Genomic DNA, 10525 nt, shown 5'->3' on the forward strand with positions numbered 1-10525 from the left:
ATTGATTTCGGCACTTTTTCTAGATTGTCTCTGCCATGTGCTTCATCCTAAACTAGCAAAAGATTAAAAGGTTTCAAGAAGAAGTATACTGTCTCCCCCCTGATATTGTGGTAAGGGTTGCTTCAATGAATTTTGGGTGTATTTTCTGCATTCTTTCGGGTGTATTTTCTGTTTTAAATCGGGTGTATTTTATGTGTTCATTTGGGTGTATTTTCTATGCTAAATTAGGTGTAAGTTGTTTATTCATTTGGGTGTATTTTCTGGATTCGTTTGGGTGTATTTTCTGTATTCATTTTGTGGTTCGCAATTTTTGCAGAACATGGCCCTTGGAAATCATCCAAACGGGGTATTCTTACAGCCTAAAAACAATAAGCCATTCAGGGTGGAAGACTACCCAATGTTTATAACCTTCTTGGACCTTAAAAAATTAGCATCACATCGTTATGTAAGTTTTCATTTCTAAAACTTCTTATTACCAGTTTTTACTTATGTGCCAAATAAACTAAAACAGTGTTCAATCTGAACATATTTCAGATTTTTGCACCTATTTACTATTCACAACATTGGTGGTTATGGTTGGCTGATACAAGAAAGCGGAAATTTTATATAGTCGACCCATATCACACGAAATCTCCATCCGATGAGAGAACTGCCCTGAATACATTCATTGTAAGTTGGTTCTGTCTTTTATATTTTAATAGCTGGGTGTATTTCTGTTCAATATAAGGTGTAACTTTGTGCTCCTTTGGGTGTATTTCTTTATTGAAATTATTCATGTATTACTGATTTGTTTTGTGTTTTAAGGGATATGTAATTTTACGAATTAAAGTATATGCTGGGGGGACACCTCTGAAGACAAGGGACAAGGACAAGGAAATTGAACACCATACCTTAACATCTCAGGCCAAAAAACAAGGTATAAATCTTTCACTCTGAAAATTAAACTTTCCTATATGTAATTTGTAATTTATTTTCTTGGTTTTCAGCTATGACTGTTCTATCTACGTAATGAAGTGGCTTGAGATATTTCAGCCTGCAAACATTAAAAGGCGGAAGTATGAGTGAGACAATTGGACCCAGGTAAATGTGTTTAAAACTAAATAACTCTGGATTACATTACTCAATTAACATGGTTGGTTAAACAGAATATTCTTTTTAACTGTAGGACGAGGTGGACCACTTTAGAGTAGAATATGCTTCCCGAATTCTATTCCATGAAATGAATCAAGACAAAGCTGAAGCCATTAGGGGAAGTAATGCAATAAGACTGTCCAAGCCATCCTCATTGTTATTGAGTCCATATTGTCAGATAGATTCTAAGGATATTGACACTGATTAATGTAAATGTTATATAGTTTTGTAACAAATTGAACACATGCTGTAAAAATTTGCCAATTATAATCCAGTTTATTGTAAAATTTCTTTCAATAATTAAACTCTCTCTGCTGTATTCAAAATATCTAAATTACAGGTACTATAATATGAAGGAAAATATCAAACCAAATATACACCCATAACCTGACATTTTTTACACCCAAAGAAAGTTGAATATACACCCAAACATCTATCCCCCTTATGCTTTATCCCTAAAACCCTGAATCCTAAACCCTAAACACTAGAACCTAAACCCTAAACACTAAAACCTAAACCGTAAACCCTAAAACCCTTAAACCCTAAACCCTAAACCCTAAAACCCTAAACCCTTAAACCCTTAAACCGTAGTAAAAAAAAACAAACAATATTTTATAACATAAACAACAGATTGTGAAATATATATATGTATATATATGTAAAATGTGAAACACAAGAAAATTCACAAAAATACACCCAAATAAACAGTGCTTTTACACCCATATTCGGTAACTATACACCCAAAGAGTTATCCACTGCTGCTGGTACCCTGAACTGATATTTCATAACATGTCCTTGATATTGGCTGGAATTTGAATGCACCACTGATGCAGCATCAAAGTGGTTTAACTGAATATAACAAACTCACATATTAGCTAAACTATTAACGAGAAAATTGAACTCAATCACCACATATTTAAAGAACATCACTTTTACCTCGTTTAAAGCTTTCGTTTTCTTCTTTTTTGTGGCATTTGCAATCTGTTTGTCCAACTTTGAACCTAGCCTATTTTTTGGACGTCCTCCTGTTCAAATCCTTGGAGGGCTTTGAAGCTCGTTAACGGATTCCAAGTTGGCATCTTCGTGAGATAAAGAAGATGTCCCCTTCCTTTTGGCTTTCAATAATTCCATCTCAACCATGACGTTATCGTACGCACGGTGCAGAATTGCAGTCAACTCCTCCGATTCTGATGCAAATTTGCAAATAGAGTAAAGTATTATTTTTGTCCCCAACATTTTAGGTAAGTCCTATAATTGTCCCTAACGTTTCATTTGTCCTATTTACGTCCCCAACGTTCGAAAACTGATTCAATGTTACCCTCCTGTTAAATCCACTGATGGAACACTAACGGAGATGCCTACGTGGACCAGACACGTTGGTAACCCCACTCGTGTGTATTGACACGAGTTTTCCTTCGCGCGTAATGTTTGCTTTAACCATACGAAACGATTGCAAACAGAGGAGAGAAAAAAAAAACGTAACACTTCACATTCCACCTACACTCCGTAAACCCTATCGAGTTTTGATCGCATGTTCTTCGCCCTCGATTACTAAGGAAGAAGACGGATTGAAGCGGCTTGGTATGGTCTATATTCCCTACAGAGAACAGCATTGCCCCGTGTTGGTGGTACCAGGAACTTGGAAACGGCACAGAGTGAAAAGGTATGTTGAATCTATGTTTGATTTTCGTTTGATGGGAATAGTTCATGCAAGTAAAGATGAGTATGCATAGGGTTTCTGTGATTGTTATGTTGTTGCTGTTAGGGTTTGGGGTTGTTGATGTAAGTGCAATATTTTGATTTAGACTTTTTGGCCTTCACATTGATCATTGTGGTTTTATGATGTTTGAAACTTGTAATAGGAAACGTAGTGGAAGAGATGAGTGACTTTAGTGTAAAAATTTATCACCAGGGGAGGTTTCGGCTTGAAGGAGGTGCTATTAGGTATTTGGGTGGGGAGACATCCATTGTAGACTACTGTAATGACGATGAATGGAGTTTGATTGAGGTGTATGAGATAGTGAGTAGACAGGGATATTTGAAGAAGGATATCGCTGCGATGTGGTATAAAGCTGTGAATGCTGGGTTAGAGGAAGGATTGACCATGCTTAAAAATGATAAAGATGCCATGGATATAGAAAGAATTGGGGTGAAAGATGATATGGTTGAGGTTTATTTTGTTCACAAGACAAGTGAAGTGGGAGAAGATGTGCAACCTGGGCAAATTACTGCTCTTGCTGAAAGAAGTGATGAGGCTGGGCCTGGCCCAATTGTTGTGTATGAAGGCCCTGGTGTTGGGCTTGGGTCAATGCCAGCTACTGATGGGCCCACTGAAAAGGATGAGGTTGGGCCTACTGATGGTGTTGAAGAAGAGGATGAGGGGATGAGACCTCTGATGATGATGACTATGAACCTAGGGGGAGTGAAAGTTCATGGAGCTCTGAGTCAATTGCTAGGAATGCATCAGATAAAAGTCTTGACTTTGGTGATATTAATGATGATAGGGAGGAAGCTGAAGGATTAGTTGATGTGAACATCACGGAAGAGGGGCAAAAAGAGTCTATACCTAGTCAGTCCTAAGGTCAATCTTCACAGCCAACTGCACCAAATGTTGGTAAGGAAAAAATCGTAGGGGGATTTGGGGATGAGGATGCAGGTTACAACAGTGAGGATTTTCTAGATATTCCGTTGAGCGATGATGAAGAGGACATGGGAAAGAGGTTTCCGATTCACAGGCCCTTGAAGAACATGAGTGAATACAAGTGGAAAGTGGGAACCTTGTATGTGTCAAGGGAGGAGTTCAAAGACTGTGCGATTGCATATGCTGTCAGTAGTGGAAGGGGTCTTAGATTCTCTAAGGTGGATCTGAGGAGGGTTAAAGTGGAGTGTGTGGAGGGTTGTGAGTGGTACGCATACTGTGGAAAGATGAAGCATGAGCGAAGTTGGCAGTTGAAGAGTTGCAACAACAAGCACAACTGCTCCAGGGAGTTGAAGATTGGTATCATGCATGCCAAGTGGCTGAGTAAAGTTTTTCTGAATAAAATTGCTGAGAACCCGAAGATTAAGTTAACCACACTAATGAGGAAAGCATACACAAAGTGGAATGTGGAGTTGACCAAATCTAAAGCTTCTAGGGTCAGACAGTTTGCTCTGGATGAGTTGCAGGGGACATACATAGAGCAGTATAGAAGGTTGTATGACTACTGCCATGAGTTGCTGAAGACTAACCCCGGGTCTTCAGTGCATTTGAAAGTCCAGAGGGCTCCGGAGTTTGCTTCTGAACGACCAGTGCCAGGGGTAGATTTAAGACCCAGATTTGAGAGGGTCTATGTGATGTTAGATGCCTGTAGGAGGAGTTTCATGGCATGTAGGCCGATGATTGGGCTGGACGGCTGCTTCATGAAAACACCCTATGGAAGCTGGCTCCTAACTGCAATGGGTTGGGACCCAAATGATCAAATCCTACCGATAGCATACGCAGTTGTTGAAGCTGAAACCAAGGACTCATGGACATGGTTTCTCCAGCATTTGTGTGATGACCTGGGAGTTGACAAGATTAGGACCTGCACCTTCATGTCTGACCAACAGAAGGTACTATTCTTTTCTCTACCCCTTACTGTACAACTGTTGTAGTAAGCATTGAATAATGCACACTCATTCTTTTTGTGGATGCAACGGGGTTTAGTGCCAACTTTTGAGGAGCTTCTGCCTGGGGTTGACTATAGATTTTGTGTTAGACACCCGTATGCAAATTTCAAGAAGAGATATCCAGGGATCTAGTTGAAGCTAATGATGTAGAATGCTGCCAAGGCTACTTATTATCAAGAATGGGAAAGGAGGATGAGTGAGATTCAGAAGGTGGATTAAGGAGCATACAACTATCTAATGGAGATACCGACAAAGTACTGGTGTCGTCACAGGATTGTGTGTAGACCTAGGTATGACACTTTAGTTAACAATATATGTGAAGTGTTTAATTCTGTTCTGGTTGAGGCTAGGGAGAAGCCAATAGTGACTATGCTAGAGGATATTCGGGTTTATATAATGAAACGTTGTGCTGACAATAGGGATAGGATAATGCCTTACAATAGAGATGTGTTACCACAAATTAGAATTAAAGTAGAAAAACAGGCAGAACTAAGTGGGAATTGGGTGAGTGTGTATGCTGGACCTGATAGATATGAGGTGGTTAGCATCCAGGGGGGAAGGAAAAATTTGTGGTGGATCTTAGGAATCAAGAGTGCTCGTGTAGGAAGTTCCAACTATCTGGGATTCCCTGTGCACATGCGATGACTTGTATAAGGAAAATGTGCTTCAACGTTGATACCTATGTATCTGACTACTATAAGAAGGCTGCATACATCTCCTGCTACCAACATGTTGTGTTCCCTGTTAATGGACCAAACCTTTGGGACAGAACTCAATTGGAGGATGTGTTGCCTCCCACTTATAGAAAACCCATTGGGAGGCCAAAGAAGAAGAGGACACGAGCTGCTGATGAGCAATCAAATAGGACTGGCCTGTCTCGTGAAGGACAGCAACAAAAGTGTTCTTATTGTTTATGCTCTGGTCATAACAAAAGGAGTTGTCCAAAGAAGCGCAAAGTCACTCCAAGTCCTGCTGTAAGTATATGTCATTTATTATTTGTTGGTGTGCTTACTGGGGTCTTCATCATTTTGGTAACTCAATTATTTGTTGCTCTGTCTTGTGTATAGGTTGACAATGCTGGTAATTCTGCTTCAAAGGGGAGGTCACAGAGAGAGGCCAGAAAAAGTGTGAGACTCTCTGCTAAGACACCTTCTAGTAAGGCTACTAAAAGTGGAAATAGGAAGCAGAAGGGAAACAACAACAAATCACCCTCACACCCAAAGAGAAAGTCAGGTGTCAGCTCGCAGCAATCACAAGCTGCAGTGAAAAGGGCTAAAGTAGATCATTCACAAACTGCTTCTGCACCAGCCCCAACAACTGCAAGGGTTCTGTCCACTCCAGTGAAGAGGGTCAGCCAGTCTAACTCATGGCCAGGACTCCAACAAGAGCATGGAAGAATGTGGAGTGATTTACTGTCACTTGTGAACTTATATCACTTGTGATACCTTTTGTATTTTACATTTTTTATTCTGTTAGAAACTATGGTTGTTGGTTTCACTTTTTGTATCTGGAGGTGCTGCTACTTCAAAAACAATTTTTAGCATCTAGGTTGACTTATATTTCCAGTTTTGGATATCTACATGACATCTATGTTGGTTAACTTCTGAACTATCGCCTATATAGGCCTAATATTGAAGTTAATCATTTATGTTATTCCTGTGTCACTGATTCATTTAATCAAGGTTGCAAATAGTTACTTCAATGATGTTCCATGACAGAACAGATAAAATTGGGTAACAATGAAGTTTCGTTCAAAATCATTCAATCAACATCTTACATTTGATCAACCCAATCCGTACACCCACACTCCAAAATACAGACAACATATTGCCAACAAGCCTACACTAGCACCTATGTTCTGCAACCTTAATGCAAAAAAAACCTCCCATTTCTTGTCAGTGACAATTTTTCACACAATAAAATCATAGCACATGTCCATCCAACCAGAGCTACTGCTACTGCCATTGTCAACATCCTCTCAAGTGTTGTCACTTTACCCTTCAAGCCTGTGATTTTCCTTTTCAATCGAGTAACTTCTTGCTCCTTTTCTGACTCTGCCCATACAAAGTACCCACACTCTTCTCCAATCTAGGCCAAAACCAAAAGAAAATTCAAATAAGATAACTGATGCCAGGGTATTTTGGCCAGTTTCACTGACCTTTTCTTTACTGTTTTTAGGGTAGTTTCATGCATTTTCTTAGGAAATAAGCTAGTTTTGGGTAGATATTCACTTACATCTTGATTCGAGCATACATTGTGCACCTTACATGATTTCATGAGGATTTTGCATGAATTTAATGACAAATTGGATGTTGCATTTCCCATGACTTGGATTAGAACTTTGATGCACTTTATTGCTTGATTTCAGGACAAAGGAAGCAAAGAAGAACCACATTAGTGGCTACGTTAGTTACACTAACGTTAGCACTAACGTGGAATGGGAGTAACTTGCAAAGTTAATGAGAAAAGTAATCGCCAATAACGCTCTCGAAGCCATCATTGCCCACGTTAAGAGTCACATTAACTAAGTTAACGTGAACTCTAACGTGGAAGAAAGGAAAGGGAGCCAACGTTAGTGACACTTAACATTATCACTAACGTTGGACCAAGCTCATAAGTGGCCACGTTAAGAGCCACGTTAACTTAGTTAACGTGGCCTCTAACGTTAAGAGGTAAAGGGGAAGCCAACGTTAGTGACATTCAACTTTGTCACTAACGTTGGCCAAGTCACAATAAGCCACGTTAACTCCCACGTTAACCTAGTTAACGTGGAAGCTAACGTGAAGAAACAAGGTGGTCGACAACGTTAGTGACACCAAACATTGTCACTAACGTTGGAAGGAACCCACGCAAGCCCCAATAAGCCACGTTAACTCCCACGTTAACTTAGTTAACGTGGAAGTTAACGTGAAGAAGGGAGATGATAGCCAACGTTAGTGACACCCAACATTGTCACTAACGTTGGAATGAGCCCACACAAGCCACTATGAGCCACGTTAACTCCCAAGTTAACTTAGTTAACGTGGAAGCTAACGTGGATAAGAGAATGATGAGCCAACGTTAGTGACACTCAACTTTGTCACTAACGTTGGAGATGGCTAGCATGGCCACGTTAGAAGCCACGTTAACCTAGTTAACGTGGACTCTAACGTGAGAAATAGGGGCACATTGGAACGTTAGTGACAATGGTAAGTGTCACTAACGTTCTCGAAGGTTGGCAAGCCTACCTTAAAAGAGCCACGTTAACTAAGTTAACGTGGACTCTAACGTAGGGAAGGGGGAGACTTCTCAACGTTATTGGGAAAAGCAAGTCCCAATAACGTGTGCGAAGGACAAAGAGGCAACGTTACTGGCAACGTTTGTGCCACTAACGTTGAAGATAACGTGGCTCTTACTTGGGTGAGGAACGTTAGTGAAAAAGGTGATTGTCACTAACGTTCTCGAACCCATATTTTCACTGAACGTTAACACCACTAACGTCCTGAGCTAAAGTCTCTGCCCACTTCACACTTTCTCTCTACAAGTAAAGCCAAGCCCAATGAAGAAGAGAACTGCTTCAAACTCAAGATCCAAAGGCCCATACCCAAGACTTGAAGAGCCAACTAGAAGAACAGAAGAGTAGTATATATAGGAGTAGCTTTGAATTAAATTGGGAGTTGGAAAATTAGAGGGAGCCTCTTGGCATAGAACTACTCTCTGTATTTTACTTTTTCTGCACTTCTAGTTTCATCATGTATTCTCCATCTTTGTTTTCATTTTCCAGAGCTATGAACAACTAAACCCCTTTCATTGGGTTAGGGAGCTCTGTTGTAATTTGATGGATCAATACTAGTTTTCATTATTCTTCTTCTATCTTTTCTCTTGATTTTACTTGAAAGCTTCCGATCTTCATCCAATTGGGTAGTTATCTTGGAAAAGAAGATATTCATACTTGGATCTCTTCTGAACCTTGAAAGAGGAATGAAGAGATCATGCTAGAAATGCTTTCTCATGCTGGACCAAATTGGGTTTGGATGGATATGTGACTATAATCCTCTCAACACTTGATTTGGAAAATGCATGTGGTATAATCAGTGACCATACTTCATCTCTTCTCATGAGCAATTGACCAAGGAATTGGCTATTGATCAAGATTTGAGAGATTGAATTACAAGAAATTGTAATTCGATCACTTAAGATTGCCAAGGAGATCAATGAGTGCATTGATTGAGGAAGAGATGAAAATGAAATTGATCCGGAGAATGCAACATCTTTTGAGCCCAATGAATTCCCCATTTCTGATCTTACCCATTCTCTTTAATTTCTGTCATTTACTTTTATGAGCAATTGCCCCATTCCCATTTAAGCTTCTGCAATTTACTTTCCGTCATTTACATTCAGCTCTTTATTTCTAGCATTTACTTTTCTGTTATTTACTTTCCCGCCATTTAATTTTCTGCAATTCTCTACCCAAATTCTGATTCGCTCAACTAGAACATTCTTCTAACTAAAGTTGCTTGATCAATCAATCCCTGTGGGATTCAACCTCACTCTATTGTGAGTTTTTACTTGACGACAAATTCGGTACACTTGCCGAAAGAAATTTGTCACGAGACAAGTTTTCCGTGCATCAATAACCAACTAACAGCTAAACCCAACAATTATATTTTCTACTTACCCCTTAGTTAACACAGCCCCAAAACCTCCTTCTGGGATTCTCTACCGTTGATGAAGTCACAAGCACTGGCCTCTCCCCACAGTAACAAGTTGTTCTCCGTCGCCTCCCTTGGCTGCTGTTTCGATACGAAGCACTACAACTACGCGCCGCCTGGGAGGCCTGCGAAGCCATGGACTCACCCACGACTGCAACAGAGACGGCGATGGTGAGAAGAAGAAGGGACAAGAGGTGCATTCTCAAATTAGGGTTCACCCATTTAAATTAATATTTCTTTTTTTTTTGTTTCTCAGTAACGGTCACTAGGAAAAACATTTGCCACAGTGGACAAAGTTAGCCACGTAGGCATCTCCGTTACTGTTGCGTCAGTGGATCTAACGGGAGGGTAACATTGAATCAGTTTTCGAACGTTGGAGACGTAAATAGGACGAATGAAACGTTAGGGATAATTATAGGACTTACCCCAAATGTTGGGGACAAAAACAATACTTTACTCTTCGCAAATATTTTGCGAATGAAAAACTAATTCGTCAAATCTCTTGCTTCTTGGCTCCAACAGTGGCTTGTCGTGGCTGCTCTTGATGTGTGTGTGTTGCCTCTTTACCTTCTTGCTCCATCGTTCCAGTATATATCTAGGTGACACTTGGCTTACTCGTTCAAAGCTTAACACACTTAGTGCGTGACGGCACAATATCCCTCTTGACTGGAATAATAAGCTTTGACATTTTACCTCGGCTGCTACTGAGTCGTAAGTAACCACAAACTTGTTGAATATTGACCTGGAAACTTGTTCTCCAACTGCGTATACTGAATAGCCTAGAGCAGAATTCGTTAATCTAGTGATGCAATTTGCCTTTCCTCTAAATTGTGCTTGGACTTCCCTAAACTTTTGATGAGTGTACACATCTTGAAACTGAGCTTCAATGGAGGATTTGGTTGCACACGGTATGACCGTATGAAAATCTACAGCATCTGATTCTCCCTCTGCTTGCTCCCTGCTTCCGAGGCAATTATCATATTGTTTGACAAATTGAATAAACGAGCTGTTCCGGGTAATAAACTTGTTAAAAAATGAATGCATGCTCTCTCTCC

At 40.1% G+C, this 10525-nt stretch overlaps 1 pseudogene; it reads left to right on the forward strand.

Annotated features, from left to right (window-relative positions):
* The first annotated feature begins 2555 nt into the window (after positions 1-2555).
* On the forward strand, positions 2556-5424 carry LOC148548341 (uncharacterized; annotated as a pseudogene).
* The last annotated feature ends 5101 nt before the right edge of the window (positions 5425-10525 follow it).

This window comes from Arachis ipaensis, chromosome B8 (assembly GCF_059453495.1).
Source record: "Arachis ipaensis isolate K30076 ecotype BB chromosome B8, ASM5945349v1, whole genome shotgun sequence".
Lineage (NCBI taxonomy): Eukaryota > Viridiplantae > Streptophyta > Magnoliopsida > Fabales > Fabaceae > Arachis > Arachis ipaensis.